This window comes from Eptatretus burgeri, chromosome 2, assembly GCF_056783735.1.
Source record: "Eptatretus burgeri isolate ZD-2024b chromosome 2, Ebu_testis_v1, whole genome shotgun sequence".
Classification (NCBI taxonomy): Eukaryota; Metazoa; Chordata; class Myxini; order Myxiniformes; family Myxinidae; genus Eptatretus; species Eptatretus burgeri.
In genome coordinates, this window is record NC_140962.1 from 99,369,334 (window position 1) to 99,393,185 (window position 23,852).

Genomic DNA, 23,852 nt, shown 5'->3' on the forward strand with positions numbered 1-23,852 from the left:
GAGACCAGCAAAATCCTGAAAAAGAGTTTTACAGCAATAGTACTCATTGTGAGTTATCAAGACAATACCCACTGAACAAGTTATACCTTGATGAGCCAGAATACAAGTTTTACCTTGGAGACTCACAAATTTTGAAAAATCAGTAAATGAGTTCTGCCTTGATGGTTTAAATAACTACCTTGGAGACTCAGGAAAAGGGTTTTGCCAAGATGGTTCTAAATATGGGGCCTACCTTGGAGACTCACAAATTTTGAAAAATCAGTAAATGAGTTCTGCCTTGATGGTTTAAATAACTACCTTGGAGACTCAGGAAAAGGGTTCTGCCAAGATGGTTCTAAATATGGGGCCTACCTTGGAGACTCACAAATTTTGAAAAAATCAGTAAATGAGTTCTGCCTTGATGGTTTAAATAACTACCTTGGAGACTCAGGAAAAGGGTTCTGCCAAGATGGTTCTAAATATGGGGCCTACCTTGGAGACTCACAAATTTTGAAAAATCAGTAAATGAGTTATCCTTAAGAGACTTTGTAAGTTGGTTTTACTTTGAATACTTGAAATGTGGGTTCTGGATTGATAACTCACAATGTGATACATATCTTGGAAACTCAACGGGAATGTGGTTATACCTTGAAGACTTGGAAAGTTGGGTTTATGTTGGACACTTGAAACTTTTTTGGGGGCTTTTATTTATTTATTTATTTATTTATTATTATTATTATTTTATTTATTTATATTTTGGAGACTTTTGGAGTTGCTATCACTCTTTGGGATCTAAACCTATCGATGTAGTTCTTTGTCGGATGGTGCTTGATGGGAGCAAGATCAAGAAAGTTCTGGGAAGAAAGTGCAGGCTTACTCCCCTTTCTACGTCATCAAACCTGAAAGCCTTAAAAGACAGAATTGGAAGAAGAGAAAAACGTAAAATATATATATATATATATAGGTGGAAATCTCATTTTGAAAAAGACTGTGTTGGGTGAGGATTGAGTTGGGGTTGAGATTTTGAATGTGAGGGTTGGGGTTGAGATTTTGAATGTGAGGGTTGGGACACACACACACATACACATCAACAAACAAAAGTTAAGCCTTGACTATTCAGTTGAGGATTCTGTGTTTGGGGTTCACAGATCTAAGAACGTCCCCCTTGACACACATTATATACTGTTATACACCTCGGACTTGGCCCTCGAGTGTCCACAACGGTGTATAGTAGGAGGGAGTGAAGCGCCAACCTATTGCTCCCATTGCACACACACACACAAACAAAAGTTAAGCCTTGACTATTCAGTTGAGGATTCTGTGTTTGGGGTTCACAGATCTAAGAACGTCCCCCTTGACACACATTATATACTGTTATACACCTCGGACTTGTCCCTCTAGTGTCCACAAAGGTGTATTATATGCTTAGTTTTGTCTTTTGTAATTCCTGTGAATAAAATGAACCTAAAATCTCTTCCCTTCCAAATCATATATTTTATAAGTCCAAGGAACTGTATCTATTACATCAACAATTTTAAAAGTTCTTTCGTCCATCGTTCAGTAAAACCCTTTTCAAAATGAGATTTCCACCTATATATTCTTACGATATCACCAACTTTGAACTTAGGTTTTCTGACATTAATCTCTTTTTCATATTTTAATTTTGTAAATGTTTCTGATGGCTTCATATTCGTTGACGTGTGAATCGTGTCATTATACTTATCCACAATATCCTGAATAAAAGATAACCATTGTTGTGAACCGAGTTGTGTGAATTTTTTATATAGTCTCTCTTTTAAGGTACGATTAAAACGTTCAACAACAACTGCCTTCCCTTCATTAAAGGTACTGTATAATGTAATACTGTTATTTTTTAAAAAATTCATAAATGTCTTGTTATAAAACTCTCTACCCTCATCAGTCCACAATTTCTTAGGTTTTCTCTTACTTTTATTAAATATCTGTTGAAAAGCTAACACAAGAGTATTACCTGTTTTGTTTTTTAAAGGGACAACCCACGCATATCTACTCCTCAAATCAATAACGGTTAAAGCATACTTGTACCCCTTATCATTATTGAGTTCAATCAAATCAGCAGACCAGATATAATCAACTTCCTTGGAATAAACTTTCCTTCTCTGAAACTTTGTGAATATTGGTTTATGTAATTCATCAGCTAATTGCTCTTCAGTCTTAATGGCATCATTAGAGCCTATAAGTTTTTTGAATTTCCAAGTCCAAGTTTCAATTTAGCACTAATCATCTTCTTCACGATGAACCTATCAACTTTTTCTCTCAAGGTTGGATTTTGTATCAGAGACAAATTATATAACATTTCTCTATCGGCTTCATGCTTTTCTTCCAACGTTGTGGTATTCCTATAATCAATATCGTGTCTCATGCACACTTCATCAACTCTATTGATTGGTTTACTCCAGGATTTAGGATTGTCTGCCTCATCTAATCTTTTATCCAAGTTTGTGCCTGGACCACAGAAAGAATACCATGGAAGATGTAATTCCCCTGGTATTCCAGTAGTTGTAAATTTACTTCCTGATAAAAACTTTTGTATATCTCCTCCGAGTTTGTGTTTGGAGATAAATTGATTTTTTTTTGAACCACACACCGAACATATACCTTTTTGTATAACCCTGTTATTTTTACTTTTAATATATGAAATATTTTTAGTATTAGTTTTCTTTTTACATTTGAGACAATAACTCATTTATTTATGAGAAAAATTTCTGCAGAGTGCAAAAACCTTTTTAGTTTCCAACATGCACATTTGAATCTTAATTTTTAAAACATAAAGAATCCTTAGAAATGCCTTCACTCTCTCCTCCATTTATTTAAGAAAAAACTTGAATTAAAATACATGTCTTCTCGATGTCGATAGTCTTGTCGAAAGTATTGCAAATAGACTTTTTAATTCTTTGTATTCCTCCCTGGTGAGATAAGTTAATTTCTTTAATACCTCTATTCTTTTTGAATCTCACTGGTTTCCATATTTTGATATGTATTCATTCTCTCTCTTTCCTCCCTCTCTCTCTTCTCTCTTTCCTCCTTCTCTCTCTCCTCCTCCTCCTTTTCCTCCTCTTCCCTCTCTTCTTCAACTCCTTCCTCATCCCTTACTATACTTGAATCGTTTACACCCCATAGAATATTATACATATATTCATCAGGATTTCTTGTTATTCCTGTATCCAAAATAATTTTTTTTACAACAGGATACCAATAAAATTTCTTTTGAATTTCTAAAAGAGCCTTACCTTTTCTTAACCTTATAATTTTTTCATTATTTAACATTCTAATTAAATCTAAAGTTGTTGGTTTATCAACATCAGCATAATGCCAATCTTTTATTGAAAATACCTCATTCTTATGTTGTAGAACATATTTATTAAAATACCGAATACCCTTTTCTTGAAGGTATGCTTGAACACAGAAATGATAATTTTCTTGAAGCCTTCTTGCTGTCATTTATGTATTAGAAATATATGTTAGAATAATATTATGGCACGAAACACCTCCCCATCTTCCCATAGTTAAATCATTTTGTATTTCCTTACTTATTATATATAATCCTGTTTTTTCTGTTTTCATGAGATAAACAAGGGCAAAACCATTATTATATTTACCCTTATTAAATTCTTTTTATTTGTTGTTTACTAATCGTGGCTCCACAAAACTCATTCTCGATACCAAGTGGATAATATTCTTCCTTACGAGACTGATTTAATTGTTCCAGGTCTTCGAGGTTAATTTTAAATGACCAATTATACCTTAAATCATTCATATCATACCCCATTGTTCTATTCTCATACAAACGATACGCCCTTCTTTATAAAAATTTATTTTAATTCGAACTGTGAATTCTGTATGACCTGGAGATAATATCAACACTTCTGTATCTTTAGAATACACAGCCGTTTTATTTAAGTATATATATTGTGATAAATCGCTTAATCTCACCAAGTCATTCGCGTCAGTCGGGCTTGGATAATTTTTTAATTTATAAGCATTTTTCATGTTAATATTTTTGTTTATATTATATTTATATCGCTCAGCCTGTGCCTTTGTATAATAATTTGATAAATCAATATCCAGTTCTTGAGATACACCAAAGATAGAACCATCTTTACCAACATAAGTCATTTATATTAGATTAAAAATAATATCATAAAATTTTTTATTTTTGTTGAGTTGAAATAACACATATAGACATAATTGACCACAACACTTGGAATTTAATTCTTGGACTTGAAATGTTTGATAAACACCATTCTGTAAGAATTTTATGACTTCAACAGGTGGTGGAAGACCAAAACTATCAAAATAATATTTGTCTTGACTATTAAAAATACAAACCCAATGAGAACCGTTCCCATCATTATCTTCTAAGTTCATAATAATATTCTTTGTATGTTTCGACACATTTGTTAATTCATCTCTCATACAAATAACCACATTATGAATTTTTAATTTCTTACAATATTTGACAAGTTGTAAATTTGATGTTGTATTCTTTCCAAATTCTTTCAACCACTCATCAATGCTCATTTATTTATTAGAAAGATATAATCCATTACCTCTTTTCGTTAATTTTACACCTGCTTGTGCTATAGAAGAAAGCATATCTCCAACTAACAATCTCGCTTTATCAGGCAGACCTTCAAGTTTTTCAGCAAAATCTACAATTACACCACTTCCACTAATTTGTTTCTCCAACTCTTTGTTATGTCTTTCCAATTCTTTTTGAGCCTGGAGTTGAGCCTTCCTTTCGTTGGCAGTTTTGACCGCTGTTGAAATACCACCCGTCAATGCTCCAACCGCACTTAAACCAGCAAATAAAGGAATTAGAAATGGGAGAAATCCTCCACTCGTCTCTCTTATTGAATATTTTTTCAACATTGGTTTTGTCATTTTAATTTTAAGTGAGCCAGTGTCATTCAAGATTTTAACCTGTTCTCTTGTGAGCAAAACATCAATTCTTACTGCTCCTTTTCTCTGAATTGTATTAACGTTAATCGTACAAGGCTTTTGATTTTGAACACAAGATGATAGTTTATGAAGATTGATTTGATTAACATATACCCCAGTTGGTACTTTGCCACTCATTTATTTAACAAAAAAATTATGTGAGACTAATCATCACACCATTATCTGTATTAATCTGCAATTCTGTTTCTTCCAAAAGCAAACAATATGTATCAACTTCTTCACTCTCTCCTCTTTCAATGTATAGGGAAGTATCCACTCGATTAGACTTTATAGTTTCTTTTTGAGCGCTCAGGTCAAACGTATAGATTGTATACAAACTTTTAAATGCTGTCATATCCAAAATAGGTTCTTTATTTCCATTACTTTCACACACCTTTTGGTAAGACTTGTATGCTTCAGCAAAATCATTTTTTTCCCAATTAATTTCCAATCTATCTCGTGGATAAAATGTTCCATCTAGAGAAACGCGAAGTTGTTTCACCTTAGCATTATCACTCAATGCATTATTCTTATCAGTCGCAGTATCACCATCTGGCTTTTTAAAAATCATCCACAGATATCGTGGCTTTCCTTCCAGAACACCCAAATTCCACGTGTAAGTAGTTTGATTGAGTTTAACGTGTTGACATCTTCTTTTGAGGTATGATACACTGAGTGGTTTTTTTGAGTTAAGTCTTCGATTCAACATCTCTTCTGTTTTAAGATTAGGAGTATATTCACTGATATACCAACTCATCTCCTCAATTACAAATTTATTCTGATCACCAAAAGCATTACCAACACCAAAAAGCAATCTATTTTCATTATCATTCCTTTGTAGTTGAAATCTAATTTTAAGACCATACAGAACTTTATCATAATCACAAAATCCAAATATACCTTTAAGAGGAACTGCCACAGTAAAACTATTTTCTGCTTTTGTATCATCATTATACATTCCTTTCCTTTGAGTATACCCAGGGTCTGTGTTTGTTCCCGTTGACATATCAGGAATAAAACCTTCGACAGACCCCTTTCCCATTCTATCACTGAATGTATAGAGTGTAAATTTCATCATTTCAGATACAGCAGAGACATAATCAACCGCTTCAACTTCTTGTGTTCCAATATACAATCGCACACTATCAAACATTTTCCAGAAGAAATCATTTACAAGTGTAGCGTTTGTGTTATTCCCAGCCTTAGTGAATTTAAATTTACACAACAAGAAACTTTCGGAGAGATTCAAATAGGTTTGTTGATTATTTATTTCAAAACTTTTTGTACCATTTGTATTCCAGTCTGTTCCAGTTATTGCATTTACCTTGAAGTAATCTTCTTTTTAGTGGAGTTTGAGATAATAATAGTATCATCCAAATCATAGATACTATCAATTGCTTCCATACTTGTATTTATTTAGGAAAAAAGATGTTAAAACTTTTGAAACCCTGATCCAAGTATTTGAATTATTTTCTGTCGTTCTTGGGGGACAACTGAGTTTTACCTTTCTTAATTTCTTTTATTGCTTGTAATTTATGAGATTCTTTCTGAGCATCTTTTATACTCTTTACAGCACCTGCTACATTTCCCACAGCAGAAGCAGTTGAACCAATTAGGTCTTTATGTTTAAGAATAGTTGAACCAATACCCATGAGAGTATCAATTATCCCATCTCCTCTAAATTGATGTCCAACACCCCTTTGTCTCTTAGGTTTATAGTATCCTCTACCAAGATACATACCTTCACCCTTGTAGTACGGGAAAAGCAACATCCCATCCCCTGTAATTATTTTATATTTTCCCAACTCGTGCTTCCTCACAATAACCATCGTATTTATTTATTGAAAAACTTCACGTAGGTGAATTCTGATGGATATAACTTCTCCATTAAAAGAGATCACACGATTATCTTGGTCGGTTATCCTAAAATTTACTCTGTGTATGGTTTTTCCTGACACAGGTAGATAAACCAAATTTTTAGGCTCCATATTGAATTTATAACCAATTGGGGTTGAGTATGCGCTGAATGAAAATATTGTATTTGTTTTTAATCCATCATTATAAGCACCATCAATCAAATCACAGTGAATTAACACCGAATTTATTCCTGAGGATATTTGAATGACATTATCACTGTAAAACGTCCCATTAGTTTCAATGTTTTTTGAGGAGAAACCTAATAACTGTCTAAATGAATTATCAATTGTGAAATCAACCTTGTAGTTATTTTTAACTTTAATCGTTGATTTTGAAGTATGTTTTTGAATGTTTATAACAATATTTTTTGGTTCATCACCCTGTTCTTTCATAAGACGAGCAATTTCGGAAGATATTTCACAAATCTCGTATGCTCCCGGTGAGACTGTTATCGTTTTGTATCCACTTCCCGGATTATAACTAAACTTGTCATTTTTCTCGGTTATATTAAATAAGGTATTATAAGTCTCCATGGACAATAAAGATGCCTCATATTCTTTTGTTGTGTCAAGTTGTAGTGGGTATGGGAATGAAGATGTGTGGTCGCTTGTTGTGAAATTAAAACTCAGGATTGTGCTTCTCATCTTATTTAATATGAGTTAAAATGTCTTTATATTGAGATTTATTAATTATTTTCATGTTCATCAACTGGTCTAAAATGGCTGATGCTTCATTAAAACAATTGTTATTTCCAGCCTTCTTACTGCCGAACAACAATAACAGTCTATTAACTAATTACGATGGGTCATTTGGAAGAAAACTAATACCTGAACCAAGGATACTTAAAGCCTGAATAATGTGTTTCTCCTTCTCATTCTTCCTACTTTTACCAGAAAGAATAACCTTATAATTTAGAGTGTTCAGCAAATCAATATATACTCTATCATCATTATTTTCCATATCCAATGGTTTATCAATATACTTTGATTCATCCCTCACAGTTGAACCTTGTCTTCCATCTTTTGTGAGAAGAAACATTAATCTCGGAGTTACTTTAGCACGGGTTGAGCAGAACTTAAGAACCTTAATTCATCATTAAATATCAATACCTTTTCTTGAACAAGATGAAATATTGCTGGTTGTTCTGTTGGAATGAGTCCTGCTTTGGTTTTTGAATCCGCTGAATATTCATTGTTTTGAACAGCATTCACAATATAATCAGGGGGTTGATTAATCTCTTCCAGTTGTTGAAATAAACCTTCATCATCATATTCTAATTCTCCTAAATGCTCTAATTCTTCCTCCGTCATTTGACTGAAATCTTTTAACATTTGAAGCTTTCTAGGAGTATATTCTACTGTGGGAACTGTGGAAACATCTTTCATTTTTTCTTGGGAAGTTTTTAAAAGTGGTTTAAAAAATTTCTCTTGTTTTTTTTCAAATGCTTCTTCGCCCGTTAGTTTCTGTCTGCGTTTCTTCTTTATGTCTTCCTGTTGTTTTACAACTTTTGAAACCAACTCTTGATGTTCCTTAAATCTTCTTGCTCTTTCTTTTGTATCCATTTATTTATTGTAAAATATCATTTAATGAATTGTAAAGATCAACAGGGAAATTTTCCTTTTCTTCATCATTCAAGTAGATGTGTTCAAATAAATCCTTTTCTTTAAATATTTCATCAAATTCTTTATTAACATTAATGCGAGTTGTAATTTCTTCTTCACTAATCCTTGCATCTCTGCTTTTCATACGTTTGTGTTGAGTTTCTTCATCAACATCAAAACCGAATGATAAAATCTTCACTCCGCTCAGATATTTAATAATTTGTCTCTGCTCCTTCTGGATTAGTTTCTAATATCCCAACACCACCAGATTTTAGTTTCTTTAACTCACTCTTACAATGTGAATATTTTGTTGTACCAAGAGAAACCTCCTCAAATATTTGTCCTTCATTCCTCACTCGCATATGTTCCTTCACTGAAATATAGTGATAATCTTCACCTTTACTTCTCCAGGTCTTATTGCTCTAGTTGTTGTTGATACAATGCGTATCACGGGGTGTTTTTTAAGTAAATTTACAATATTCTCATTTGTACTACACAAGAACCTTGATTTATGAAAGTTTTTTCCAGAAGCAGATTTACCCACAAGATTTATAATAATAGTTGTCATTTATATATGTAATTGTTTATAAAACAAAAAATATATCCCTTAATATCTCATCTTGTTTCACAACAATATATTTATATTTTTCAGTCGGGTGCTTCATATAATCCTCAAATTTCTTTTTACTACATAATGTAGAACAATTATCTCTCCAAAAATTATTGATATCTATTGAATTTAACTTGAATAAAATAAAAGTATTAGCATTGTTTCTGATGGAACGACGAGGAAGTTGAAAGTACGATTGACTAAGATAAATACAATTACAAGAAGAATGTCTCCCTCTTGTGTAGTAGCTGTCCATTACCGTTTGGTTTCTCTCATTAACACAATCATCAAAGATAACGAGGTTCTTTTTTGATTTATCCAAATCTTGGGGAGACGGTATATCATCCGTATTATCACTAAGAATACAAGTTATAAGATTTGATTTCTTTTTACATCTCTGTGTATCACAAAATAGTTGAATTATATCTTCAATGTTATAATCATTTAGGTTTTTTTGACGTTTAAATAAACCTATTATATCTTCTTTTGAAGACCAGCATTAAAACCTTGTGAGAGTAGTTGATACTCTGGTTGAAAACTCGACTTTGTGAAAATTATTAAATTATCATAATCTAAAAAGTTGGGAGTGAGGAGCATTTTTAAAAGTAAGCAGGTTTTTCCACATCCACTTGAACCAACTATGAGACATCTTAATGAATTTGGGAGATTTTTATGGTTGTTAAATTTTATCTTATTTTCCCAAATAGGTAAAAAATCATTCATTTATATATTTGAAAAACAGGTTATTTAATTTATTATTGGCTTTTTTAGAAACTCTATATTTTATCCTAAGTTCAGGTTTAATTTCAAGATAATCCATTATTTTATTTATACAATATCTTGTGTTGATATTTCCCTGAAAATTACATCCATGAATAATATACAACAACAATCCTTTGAACATTTCTCTTATACGTTCAGTTTCTTCCCTTGTAAGGAAAGGTGTGTTATCATCCTCATACTTTACATTCATTTCTCTAATCAATCTTGTAAAGTAATTCATTTTTGGTGTAAATCTAAAAGAATTATTTTCCTTTTTATATTTTTTATTATCATTAATTAGAAGATAATCACAGAATATACATTGTTTATAGGCTTTTGACTCTGTGTTTAATCCCTGTCTTTCACACGCAGGACAATTCTCAAATTTGTCATATGGAGAATCAGGAAAGTCTAGCATATTTATAAAGTAAAACTTTACTTAAACTGAAATTCATCTATACTTTCAGTTGTATATTACCATCGATATCGATATACTTTTTTTCATTATCAGATTCAACGACAACATTTTTTATATTAAAGGTAATTTTAAAATTATCGTTAACTACTATTGAACGAAATGTCATTTCACCTGATATATTAACATCCTTTATTTCATCAAGATTTACATCTTTAGGGTTGTTGAAAAAAATACAAATTTCTCCTTGCATATTACAGATGGTCTTATCTTTTCTTTCTAAAGCTTCATCCATAAGGTTTTTGTTCTTTGATACTTTTTCTTGTTTCATTGCTTTTTCTAGTTTTGAATATATTACTAGAAGGAGAGGAGAAACTTTTGTTAGAGATACTTTAATTGATGTTCTACCAGGTATACTAAAAGCCCTTCCACTGAAGGAAATTGAAGAACTCATATTATTTACCATAATAGTTTTTATCCAATAGTTGTTATATTTATCTTTGTTCAATTTTACATCCTTGACATATTTCTCAGTATCTTTAACAGATGAAGAGATTGATTGAAACTTGTCTTTTGTGTCTTGAAACATTGTATTTATTAAGTGAAAAAGTTGGAGGATAAAATGTTTTTAAGCACAGATTCACCTATAAATTAAACGAAATTTTCATCAAGAAAATTTTAGTTTAAGCAAAGTTTTATTCTATAAATATGGTGAATACAACGTACTGCGATGTTTGTAATCACGAATATAAACATTATAGAAAACACCTCCGAACCAACAAACACACATTTAATCTATTTCATCAAATATCTCCTCTTGAGTTGGAAAGAAAACATTGTGATATCTGTTCAAAGGATGTTTTGAAGAGTAGTTATAATCAACATCTTCAATCACAAAAACACAAGAAAAATGAGTTTAAAGTAAAGGGAGACTATTATATTAAAAACACTGATGAGGCATTTAAAGGGCATATAAAAATAAGGATTTTTCAATTTGGAGAACCCAGTCCATCATCAATAGCTGAATCAATTGAAATAGTGAAACCCGATGTTGAAAAATTTATTAAAAAGACATTAAAAGAAATAAAAACTTTAAAGTTTTATATGGGAGTGAAAATGAATATGAAAAGACAAGATGAAGAACAAACTCCTTATATGAGAACAGATCTTCATTTTATAACATCATTTCAAGATTTTTTGAATAGTGGGGTTTATGAAGAACTATCAAGACAAGAGGAGGATGTTGATAATACAGTGGTAGGAAGTGGATTCAATATTAAAAAATCATCTTTTAGATATACACATTCTAAAATCAAACCCTCTTAAAGCTTCTTCTTATATTGAATTACCAAAAGAAATAAAACTAAAGAAGGCAGTTGTTAATATTAAGAACAATGATAATAAATGTTTTCTCTGGTCTGTTCTTGCTCACTTACATCCACCAAAATGTAATTCAGAAAGAGTAAAACAATATATGAAATATGAGAATACCTTGGACATTAAAGATTTTAAATTCCCAATGCCATTAACAGATATTCCTAAATTTGAGAAAAAGAATAATCTTTCTATTAATGTATATGGATTAACGGATACAAACAAAATTCAAATATTAAAAATTTCAAACAACTATAAAAATGAAGAAACACACATTGACCTTTTATATTTTAGTGTTGGAAAGAATTCACATTACACATACATCAATAATTTATCAAGATTAATCTCTTCTCAGGTATTCAGAACAGCAAACAAAATATATCCTTGTAAGCGATGTCTTAATTCATTTCATACAAAAGAACGATTAGAACAACATTCAAAATATTGTAGTAATCATAAATCAGCTGTAATTACAATGCCTAAACCTGGTGAAAAGATTTATTTTGAAGATTATAATAAATCTATCATGCACCCATTTGTGATATACGCTGATTTTGAATGTATCCTTAAAAGATAAATACTGCTTCTCCTAATCCAAAAGAACCATATACAAATAAATATCAAAAACATATTCCTTGTGGTTTTTGTTATTATATCAAATCATCTGTTGGAGAAAAGTATAACAAACTTGAACATTATCGTGGAAAAAATGCTTCACAAGAGTTTGTAAAACGATTAGAAAAGGATTGTATAAGACTCACTAAATTAATGAAAGAAACAAATGAACCGATGAAATTAACCAAAGAAGAAAAATTAGAATTTAGAATGAACAATATCTGTCATATTTGTGAGGGGAAAATTAAGGAGTCTAAAGTTAGAGACCATTGTCATCTTACTGGTAAATATAGAGGTCCCGCTCATTCCTGTTGTAATCTTAATTATAAATTACCTTCTTTTATTCCAGTCTTTCTTCACAACAGCGCCAACTATGATACACATCTATTTATAAATGAACTTTCAAAAACACCAGGGAATATTTCTGCTATAACAAACACAAGTCAAAAGTATATTTCATTTTCAAAAATGATATTCACAAAACCTTTAACTCGTATTAGGTTTTTAGATTCTTACAAGTTTATGGGAACACCACTAGCCTACCTCGCATCAAATCTAAGCTCCACAGACTCTTTTCCAAATCTTAATTCATTCTTTCCAAAAGAGGAAATTCTCACTAAAGAGGAAATTCAGATTAAAGATGAAATTCTGATTAAAGAAGGAATTCTTACAAGAGAGGAAATTCAAACAAGGAATGAAATTCAAAGTAAAGAGAAAATTCTTACAAGTAAGGGAATTTATCCTTATGATTATATGGATTCATTTATGAGATTTAAAGAAACACAACTTCCTTCAAAAGAAAGTTTCTATAATAACCTTTATGAAGAAGAGATAAGTGATAAGGAATATAAACACGCACAAGAAATATGGAAAATATTTAAGATAAAGAACCTTGGAGAATATCACGATTTATATCTAAAAACAGATGTTTTATTGTTAGCTGATGTGTTTGAAGCTTTTAGATCACTCTGTCATAATAAAAATTGTTATGGATTAGATCCTGCCCACTATTTCACAGCTCCTGGTTTAGCTTGGAGTGCAATGTTGAAAATGACAAAACAAGATATAGATTTAATCAGTGATGTGGATATGCTTTTGATGATTGAGAAGTCCAAGAGAGGTGGAATATCACAAGTATGTTCAAAAAGATATGCTAAAGCAAATAATAAATATCTCCCAAATTATGATAGTGAAAAAGATAGTAATTATTTGATGTATTTTGATGCTAATAATTTGTATGGATGGGCAATGTCTCAATCTCTACCTTATGGTAAATTAGAGTGGGTGGAAGAAAAGAATTATGAAAAGGCTTTGATGAATATTGTTATTTCTTCTCAAGAGGAATTGAATGACGAAGAAGAAGGTTATTATTTTGAAGTTGATTTGAGGTACCCGAGTGATCTTCATAATAAGCATAAAGATCTTCCTTTGCATGTGAGAAAGAAACTCCAAAGAAAGAATGGTTAAGTGATTATCATAAAAGTTTTAATATTAAAGGTAAATCAACAGAAAAGTTATTAACAACATTCTATGATAAAGAGGGATATGTTTTGCATCAGAGAAGCTTAAAACAGTTTTTGAGAGAAGGATTGAGAGTAGCTAAAATTCATAGAGTTTTAAAATTTAAACAAAGTCCTTGGGTGAAAAAGTATATTCAATTCAATACAGATATGAGAGCAAATACAAAAGTAAAATTTGAAGGGGACTTTTATAAATTAATGAATAATGCTGTATTTGGAAAGACTATGGAAAATGTTAGAAACAGGCAAAACATTAGATTCGCAACATCTTGGAAAGAAGCTTCGAGATTGATAAATAAACCAAGTTTTGAGAGAGAAGAGGTTTTTTCAGAGAACTTTTCTGCAATTCATATGAAAAAGGAAAGTATTGTAATGGATAAACCAATTTATATTGGAACAGCAGTTCTTGATTTATCAAAGATATTGATGTATGATTATTTGTATAATGACTTAAAGAAAGAGTATGGTGAAAATGTTTCATTGTTGTATATGGATACTGATAGTTTTATCCTAGATATAAAAACTGATGATGTTTATGAAGATATGAAGAAAAATATTGGAGTATATGATACAAGTAATTTCAGCAAGAAGAGTGAGTTATTTTCCAAAAAGAATGAAAAGGCTATTGGTAAGTTTAAGGATGAGTTGGGTGGAAAAGTAATGAGTGAGTTTATTGGATTGAGAGCAAAGGCATATGCTTATAAGTATGGTGAACAGATTGATAAGAGGTTAAAGGGAATAAAGAAATATGTAATAAAGAAATCAATAACTTTTAGAAATTATTATAATTGTTTGATGAATAAGAAAGAAGAATATAGGAAAATGAATACAATAAGAAGTTATAAACATAACATATATAGTGAAGAAGTAAATAAAAAGGCATTAGGAGCCTTTGATGATAAGAGATTTATTTTAGATAATGGAATAGATTGTGTTCCATATGGATATTGTATGATAGAGTGTATAAAATAGATTATGTTTTAACGATGGGAAGATGGGTTAGGGTTTTTAAGGGCTACCGCCGCGTTTTTTCACAATATATAAATGGTTAAACCAAGTATTAATCAAACTAAAGAGTGGAGAAAATCTCAGTCTTGGTATATAAATGGAAAACATAATGAATGTGAAAAATATCAAATAAGTCTTATTGAAAAAATAACTAAAACAAAGGTAAATAAAACAAATAAGCGAATTAATTTAAAAACTAGTAAGTTAGAGGATGTAAAGAAAAAAATGAATATCCTTGAATGGACTGAAAACTTTGATGGTTATCAATTGAACAATGAAAAAACAATTTACTATAATCTCAAAATGATATGTGGCTCAGGAGGTGGTCAAACAAGAGCATTAAGAGAAGTTTATCATTTCGTAATGGCACAAAAAGGGGTATCTTAAAAAATATAAAGATTCAAATGTTTTGTTTGTCAATATTTTAGATGGGGATTATTGTGCAAAGAAAATTAAACTATTGAAGGAATTTGAGAATGAACAAATCTTTATAGGTTCAATGAGTGAGCTGTTCAACCCCCAGGTGTTCAATTCAATGAGGTTCAACCTCTAAGTTAAAAGGGGAGACAAATAAATATACCTTGGGATAAAAAGGGATTTATTTTTAGGGAAAAAAATATAAATCGCTGAAAATCCCCCATTCATTTACATGGGGAAAAGTGAGCCAGAATCAGTATTCTTACCCTACTTATATATATATACGTATATATATATATATATATATATATATATACATTTATATATATGTATATATATATATATATATATATACATATATATATATATATATACATATACATATATATATATATATATATATACATATATATATATAAAGAGAAAGAGAGGGGGGAGGAGAGGGGGAGGAGAGGGAGGGAGAGAGGGGTTGGAGGGGAGGGAGGGAGGGGGAGGAGGGGAGGGAGAGAGAGGGGGAAAAGAAGAGAGAGAGAGAGAGGGGGGAAAAAGAAGAGAGAGAGAGAGGGGGGGAAAAGGAAGAAAGAAAGAAAGAAAGAAAGAAAGAAAGAAAGAAAGAAAGAAAGAAAGAAAGAAAGAAAGAAAGAAAGAAAGAAAGAAAGAAAAAAAAAGAGAAAGAGAGAGAGAGAGAGAGAGAGAAAAAGAGAAAGAGAGAAAGAAAGAAAGAAAAAAAAAAAGAGAGAAAAAGAGAGAGAGAGAGAGAGAGAGTGAGAGAGAGAGAGAGAGAGAGAGAGAGAGAGAGAGAGAGAGAGAGAGAGAGAGAGAGAGAGAGAGAGAGAGAGAGAGAGAGAGAGAGAGAGATAAAACAGAGCAACGTACAAGTAAGAGGATTGGTTAGGTCAGGTTAATGGGAGTAATAAAGATTATGGTACAGAATTGTGGATGACAAGAGGTGGTGGTGCATTACCTGCTTGAAGTTATGGACAGAACAGAAGTTCTATAGATGGGAGAACGGAGAAACCAAAGAGTTGAGTTGTGCACTCAGCCTGAATTTTGAAAGTTTATCAAGGAGGGGGAGAGTGCAAGAACACGTGCATCCTGAAGTTGCTGGGGATGGTCGGGGGACTGAGAACAGAGAAGCTATATCAGAGACGGTAGAAAACAGAGACCACTCGCCTGCCTGCAATGTGAAAGCAGCAGACCTTATGATTTAGCTATGTGCAGGAGATTCCAATAATGGTGAGAGCTTTATATCACATAAAATGAAGGATAAACAGATATGATGCAGAGGTGCCAGACCTTGTTTTCTTCAATTGACCGATGAACAAAGGCCTTATTTTGAGTATCTCTGATTTTCCAAGAAAATTACTTGGATAAACAGAGGATGTCCAGTCTGCAGCTGGTTTTGGAGGCCAGCTTTGCCCTGTGGTTGGCTAAGGAGAGGTCATATCTGATGGTCAGACCTAGAAGTCCAGAAGAATGAATGTCTTCCAATATCTGACCATAAAACAGACAGGTGGGTTAGTTTGTTGATCCTTCCAGTGAGACAGGGTGAGAAAATGACATTTTCCAGGATTGAAAGACATCTTCTTTCATCAGACCAGTATCTGATCAATTCCAGATAAGCAAAGAGTGATGCAGCTGTAGTCTGCCTCGCAGTGGGATAAGAGGAACATTATGATACAATGTGGAGTTTTATGATTAAAAGGAAGAGAGGGTTTTCCAGAGCATCAGATAGGTCATTTAGATGAGGAACAAGACTGGGCCCAACTCACTGTCTTGAAACTCTAGCCTCGACTAGAAGAGGGAAAGAGAGGGCTCCATTGGCAGCAACACATTTACTACATTAGTAGAGGATATGAGAAATCCAGGAATGAAGACGGCTTTGAATGCCACGTGCAGAGAGCTTGTGGAACAAAGTAGGATACCAGACTGTTGAATTGCCGAGATCTATTCAAGGAGATGATCCTTATCTCTTGATTGAGATTTAGACCCTCCAACGAGATGATCCTGACCTCTTGATTGAGATTTATACCCTCCAAGGAGATAATCCTGACCTCTTGATTGAGATTTAGAGCCTGCGACCATTGCTGAGAGAGGAGTAGCAGCACATCCGGAGTTAAATTATCAGGACGGAATCCAAACTGATGGTTAGAGGTCAGGCTCTTTCATGTTTGAGAACAAGAAAGACTTGACATCAGCAGCAAGGATGGATTCAATGACTGCTTGTAATTGGAGGCAAACTCAGCACTCTGTAGTTGATAGGATCTGTTTTTTTCATCCTTCTTATAAACAGCAGTGATGTTTGCTGACTTCAGGGCTGATAGGAGTGTGGCCAAAGGAGAAGGGCACTAAATATGGCAGACAAAAGAGAAGCAATAATGGCAGAGCAGGATTTAAGAGCATGAGCATTTCTACTATCTGGATCTGTCGCCGAAGCAGGGTTAAGGCTGGACAGAATTTCTCTACTTTCTCAGGTGAGGAGACAGAGTCCAGTGGAGGGTGGACATGAGGGGGTAATATGTGAACAAAACAGCATGGATTGGGTACATGAGAGTTGGAGGCAAACACAGAGTTTAGATATTCTGCCATATATTGAACAGTCTGCAGGAACACCTTTTGAGGTGAAGGAAGGGATGGATGGGGAGCATACACGAGAGACTGACTTGCCAAGTCACCACTATAAGACAGACCAAGAAAATATGAGGAGAGGGGCTTTTTATCTTAATTTTTTGCTGTTTTTATTTTTTTTCGAGAAGTTATAACAAATGAGTTAGAGAGGGTGCGAATTGGGATAAAGATGATTGGAAGAGGCACAACAAGAAGGTGCAAGGAAGGGTGGAATTGGGGAGGCCCAACTTGATGAGGCAGATATGCAAAATCAAAACAACCGAACAGGCATGCAAAAGACATGGCAATGAGTACACAATGCAACCAAGACACAAACAAAAATACACACCAACTGACGGCAACAGAGACAAATTCTGAATGGTTTACTTAACTTGCACTAAGAGAAGAGAAGAAAAACTGCCACTGCCTCAAACCAGAAACCGGAAGTTCTATCTGCTTTGAAGTCCACCTCCCCCCCCCCCCCCCGGTCTCTCAAGGATGCTGTTGAACGGAAAGCTCTCAACATAACTGGAATTTCCCACAAAAAAAGAGAAGCAAAAGGCCTGCTGCTCTGTAACTGATACTAATAAAAGGGTGTGTGTGTGTGTGTGTGTGTGTGTGTGTGTGTGTGTGTGTGTGTGTGTGTGTGTGTGTGTGTGTGTGTGTGTGTGTGTGTGTGTGTAGCCTGAAACTTTGCATGCACACTAAAAAAACTCCAAGGAAGTGCAAGAGTGAATATTGAGTGTTTGTGTTAATTAATACACCCTTTTTGAAGATAGTTAACCGCCTTATTTATTTTTATCATTCACCAGGCGATCCACGGCCACCTCGCTTGCTGGGGTCTGAAGCCGCCATGTTTTTTGGCCTGCTCAACCCTCTCTCGACTTCAAACAGGCCGCAATGATTTCTTAATGATAGAGTTGGTGTTTTCACTTTCCTCACTCATATTATCGAATGCCTGTTCATCATAGCTATGTGTTGCAGTTCTCGGAACCGCCAGCATCCAACAGATAGTGGTCCCAAGACAGTTATTACATTAATATGCGTGTGGATAGTCCCTTCCCTTTTGTCTAGTGGGGCAACAGGGGCGTGTGTTGCAAAGATCTCATAGCTTGGTTTGCATACATCATTTCTTCTTCATTTCATTTCTAACGTCATTTCTACTCTTCTTTTCTGATTATTCCTGAGGTAAATCTGAGCCACATGCACCCTTCACTGTGAGATGGATCCTCAGCGAAGGCCAAGCAGGTATTATGCTGGACACCCCTCCATAGAAAGCACAGTCAACACAACGCCCACGCTGCACGAATGGTGTTTTTCACAACACAGGAAACACACCCAGCACGACGCCCATGCTGTATGGAACGCGAACTGAGGCCGATAATAGAAAGGCAACCCCACGCCAAGTTGCGCAGGATGCGAGTGTGCAAGGTGCTAGTGGCCGGTTCCTTTCAACCCATTTCTGGACTAATTATATCGATCGGGTTTCGCCCCGCATTATACACGATAGCAGAATCGGGCAAACACGAGTGCTGGCCACGTGCATAATGGTGGATCCATGCGCATTGGACGGAACATGCTCGAAAGCAGACCCGTGCGCCGCTCGCAACTATGTTATCGTACAGAGCAGGGCACGAATGTGATGCTCGCGACTTTGCTATCGCACAGAGCAGGGCACGATTGTACCGCTCATGACACTTTGTTATCATGCAGAGTGGGGTACGAATGGACACATCTTACTGTGTGTGCATCGGTTCACCATAACATCTTACCTTCTCACCTCTACGGCCAGCGAAGCTGCGATCGGGCCACATGGCAGACATGGGCCTGGTCTGTTGGCCAGCCCTGGTCAGGGGCACCCAAGCGGGCATGCGGGACCGACGCTACCCTCGGCCGGTCATCCGGGCACGGCCCAGGGGTTCTTGCTAGGCAAGTCATGATGCAGAGTTCGGTGTGGGTGATTTATATTGTTACGGCTGTGGAAATTCGCATTACACCATAAAGAGTCCTCAGGTAAGATATCTCGATAGGTCCAAAACCCGTTGTGTAGATGGAATTTATGCGATTCATCCGGGCTGCGACGCTTTGATGTTAGTCCTTTTTCTTTCTCTATCTTTTATTTCAAACAAACAAACAAAAACCGCCAACGATGCTGGTGGGCTTTTCCCGCCTGTTTCTCCCATTTGAGTTCCCTGCGCTTGGTGTAAGGGAAGGGGGAAGGACAGCTCGCTGCCGATTGGTGAATGAACAGCGTGAGGAGATCGGGTTGAGGGAACGCCCCTTTTCGAGAACCTCCTCGAAGGAGGATGGAGCCGAAAATGGGGCGGAGCGAAGGGCGGAGCTCCGCGCAATAAAAGACGGACACGGGCGGGGCGTTCCCTCTCTTCCTCTCTTCCTCTCTCTCTCTCTCTCTCTCTCTCTCTCTCTCTCTCTCTCTCTCTCTCTCTCTCTCTCTCTCTCTCTCTCTCTCTCTCTCTCTCTCTCTCTCTCTCTCTCTCTCTCTCTCTCTCTCTCTCTCTCTCTCTCTCTCTCTCTCTCTCTCTCTCTCTCTCTCTCTCTCTCTCTCTCTCTCTCTCTCTCTCTCTCTCTCTCTCTCTCTCTCTCTCTCTCTCTCTCTCTCTCTCTCTCTCTCTCTCTCTCTCTCTCTCTCTCTCTCTCTCTCTCTCTCTCTCTCTCTCTCTCTCTCTCTCTCTCTCTCTCTCTCTCTCTCTCTCTCTCTCTCTCTCTCTCTCTCTCTCTCTCTCTCTCTCTCTCTCTCTCTCTCTCTCTCTCTCTCTCTCTCTCTCTCTCTCTCTCTCTCTCTCTCTCTCTCTCTCTCTCTCTCTCTTTCTCTCTCTTTTCCTCTCTCTCTCTCTTTTCCTCTCTCTCTCTTTTCCTCTCTCTCTCTCTTTTCCTCTCTCTCTCTTTTCCCCTCTCTCTCTTTTCCTCTCTCTCTTTCCTCCTCTCTTTTCCTCCACTCGCTTCCTCCTCCTCTTCCTCTTCGCTCGTCTGCATGTGGTTGTTGCTGTTGGTAGTTCGTTCGTCTACAAGTTCTTCAGAGAGTCCTCCTACGAGTCTAGCTGGAGGGAGTCGAGTCGGCGCATCCTCGTCCTGGGCCCTGTTGCCGTCTACAGCGGGAGAGGGCAAGCCTTCTGCCAGGTGCCGGAAGCCCCGTTCGTGGCGCGGAGCGGTGACATGTGCCGGCGCGAGGTGCGAGTCGCAGACCACATCGGGGGAGCTTCGGATTTGAGGTCAAGGACGCGACGCTGGACGACGCGTGCAGGAAAGTCGCAACTTTCTCTTTTCCTTTGGGTTCATGTAAATGACTGTGGGTGGCGCCTGTCCTTGAAGTAAAACTGGTTAAGTGTTGCCGTGTGTCGAGTTTAGTCGGGACATCTCTTTTGCCTGTGATTGTGTATACGTGCCATTTCTTGACTTGCTTTTGCTTTATTGTACATGATTATTGTGACTGTAAATACGTGCCTTCCGTGCTGGTCTGCAAGTGTAATTAAACGTGCTTGTGTGAACTTGTTCCCCGTTTCGCTGCGTCCTTTCCTTCATTTGAATTTCCATCTTGCATCACGTAATGGGTTCGTAGTGGGTTTAAAACGTCCGGTAATTAATCGGAACCGTCAAGGCCGACGATAACACCGCTCGGTTATCACTGTAGCACGGAACGGACCACTTAAGCGGTTCATGTCCGGAGTCCGCCTGTGGCATGGTACGATCACCCGGTCGACCACTTGTGCAGGTACTTAGGTAGATTGAATTTGGCGAGCAACCCTATCCTGCGCGGGTGGGCAATTGGCACAATCGTGGTGAGGTTGAACTCCCACCCGTGACTAGCTCCCGGCGTTGTTCCGAGAGGGTTACGACTGAATTGTCCGTCCGGTGGGCGACGTGCCGCAATTCGAGTTACGTGGCCGTTCGCACGCCAGCGGGTGCAAATTCGCAACAATATCATGTAGTGGGGTCGGAGCGGGACATCTTTGTGGCATGGGGTCACCTTGCCGGAAGTGGAATGTTGCTGCTTCTGGCCATTGCGGCCGGGCCGCACAGGGGGTCGGGGACAATAAGAGTGCCCGATTCGGGTGACTTCACCGAGTTTTGGGGTGGCCCCCTGCCCCGCATCGTGGGGCCTATAAAGGTCCGAGCGGATCCTTCTTTCTCTCTCTGCTGCCCTGCCTTGCCTTCCGCTCAAGCTGGACCTCGACTCTGCCTTCTGTCATCATCACTTCGACTCTGCCTTCTGTCATCATCACTTCAACTCTACCTTCTGTTGTCATCGCTGGGTTTCTCCTCCTCTTCTCCCCCATACGCCGTTGACTCCCCCCTCCCAACCCAAGCCCCTCCTTCACCCCCACGGTCTCGACGTGAGCTGCCCGAAGCAGGAGACGATGCCCCAGCTGTCAGGGGTGTACCATGCCCTGGAGCATTCCCCCCAAACATATTGGTGGCGAGTTCAGAGACTGCATGTCAATTATACAGAGGTACTGAGAGACCGTAGCCTCAACTCCTCTCCTCTCCTGTCTTGCTCAATTCCTCTTCATCGGGGTGTGTGTGTGTGTGTGTGTGTGTGTGTGTGTGTGTGTGTGTGTATGTGTGTGTGTGTGTATGTGTGTGTGTGTGTGTGTGTGTGTGTGTGTGTGTGTGTGTGTGTGTGTGTGTGTGTGTGTGTGTCCTGGCACCTGTCTATGTAAGTAAGCTGCAGAAGATTGTTATTATTATTTTCGGGTTAGGTCTGCTCTGCGTCCGCTTTTATAAGCTGCTTGTTTATTGCTGCACCACACCTCTCTCCCCTATCTCTGCTCGCACACCCCAATAAATCTTGATCGTACCACATACCTTTCCTCGCCCATTGTTATTAAATTGCTATTGGGAATGTTTCCAGCTGGTTTTTGTCTTTTCCCCCATTGATCCAGCATGGTCCGAATCCTAGCTTAGCCGGGACTTTATTCCCAACGATCCGTTCCTTTTAGCCAGTACGTCCTTAGCAGTGTCGCTCGGTTGCATCCAATCCGGTAGAGTGATCCGGTTCGGAAAAGGCGTACCGAGGGCGTGTTCCCCGGTAATTAAATCACGTGGTTATTTTTAGGTAACCGGATTAACTCTACGGAAGACCCTAAGTCACGTGGTTGAGTTATTGGCATCCACGGTCAGTTAAGTGACCCGCCGCGTCACGGAAATATCCGTGTGCGACGGCGTACAATTCCGTGGAGTCTGATGGGAGACGCTTTTGGTTCATTTTCCCACAAATTTTCTGGAACTGGAATATCAAAGATTTTGCAGATGTGCTGGTGGATTACTTTACAAGCTCTGTTGTGTCGTTGAGTGTACAGCTGTTCTGACAATTAAAAAAAATAAGAATCGTGTTCAGTCATTAGGCATCACACATCATTCTCTTTGCTAACCCCACCTTCACCCCTCATGTATTTTTTTTTCTCCTCCTCTCCACCCTTTTCTCTCACTCTGTCCCCTCCTTGCTCCTCCCTCCTCATAAAATGTAGCACTCTCCTCCCACACCTCTGTCGCTCTCTCGCTGTCTCTGCCTGTGTGTGTGCCTCTCTGTCTATGTCTCTGTCTCTCTCGCACCCCTCCTTTCCACAGTAAATAGTAACATTTGGTGAGGTGTCGCTCTCCCCACCTCCACCCTAACTCCGCTTTCTTCATCCTCTTTGCCTCCCCTTCCCCCTCTCACCTGACACCTGCCTCCTCTCTCTGTCTCTCTCCTTCCCTCTTTCTCTCCACCCCTCTCCCCCCATACTTTATTGACCTGTCGGCGAAGCAACGGGTTTTATTTTCTTATCCTAAATAGGTTGGCAGCCTCGCTGTTTTCGACTGCAACCCCCACCCCTCCAGTTTTGCTGAATCTGCACTTTTGTCTCTGTCTTTCCCAGTCACTGCAGGTTGCATGCATTCTTCTAACTCCTCCTTTCTTCTGAAACTCCTAAAATCCAGGTTGACTGCTCACCTTTATTCCTTTGTTCTTCTCTTGTCTTGCTTGTCGAACCTCCTCTTCAATCTGTTAAATTCCACCCTCCCTTCAGAGCATCAATTTGGCAGCACAC

General features: G+C 36.9%; 2 long non-coding RNA genes across 2 annotated transcripts in view; one reads left to right on the plus strand and one right to left on the minus strand.

Moving 5' to 3' along the window:
* Positions 1–145, plus strand: part of LOC147032663 (uncharacterized) — a 1,046-nt gene extending 901 nt beyond the window's left edge. Inside the window, exon 3 of the long non-coding RNA XR_015052131.1 lies at positions 1–145. This exon is cut by the window's left edge and continues 145 nt beyond it. This is a non-coding gene — a long non-coding RNA (uncharacterized LOC147032663).
* Positions 1–16,286, minus strand: part of LOC147032662 (uncharacterized) — a 49,331-nt gene extending 33,045 nt beyond the window's left edge. Inside the window, exon 1 of the long non-coding RNA XR_015052133.1 lies at positions 16,163–16,286. This is a non-coding gene — a long non-coding RNA (uncharacterized LOC147032662). The remainder of the gene's footprint in view (positions 1–16,162) is intronic.
* Positions 16,287–23,852: the final 7,566 nt, after the last annotated feature.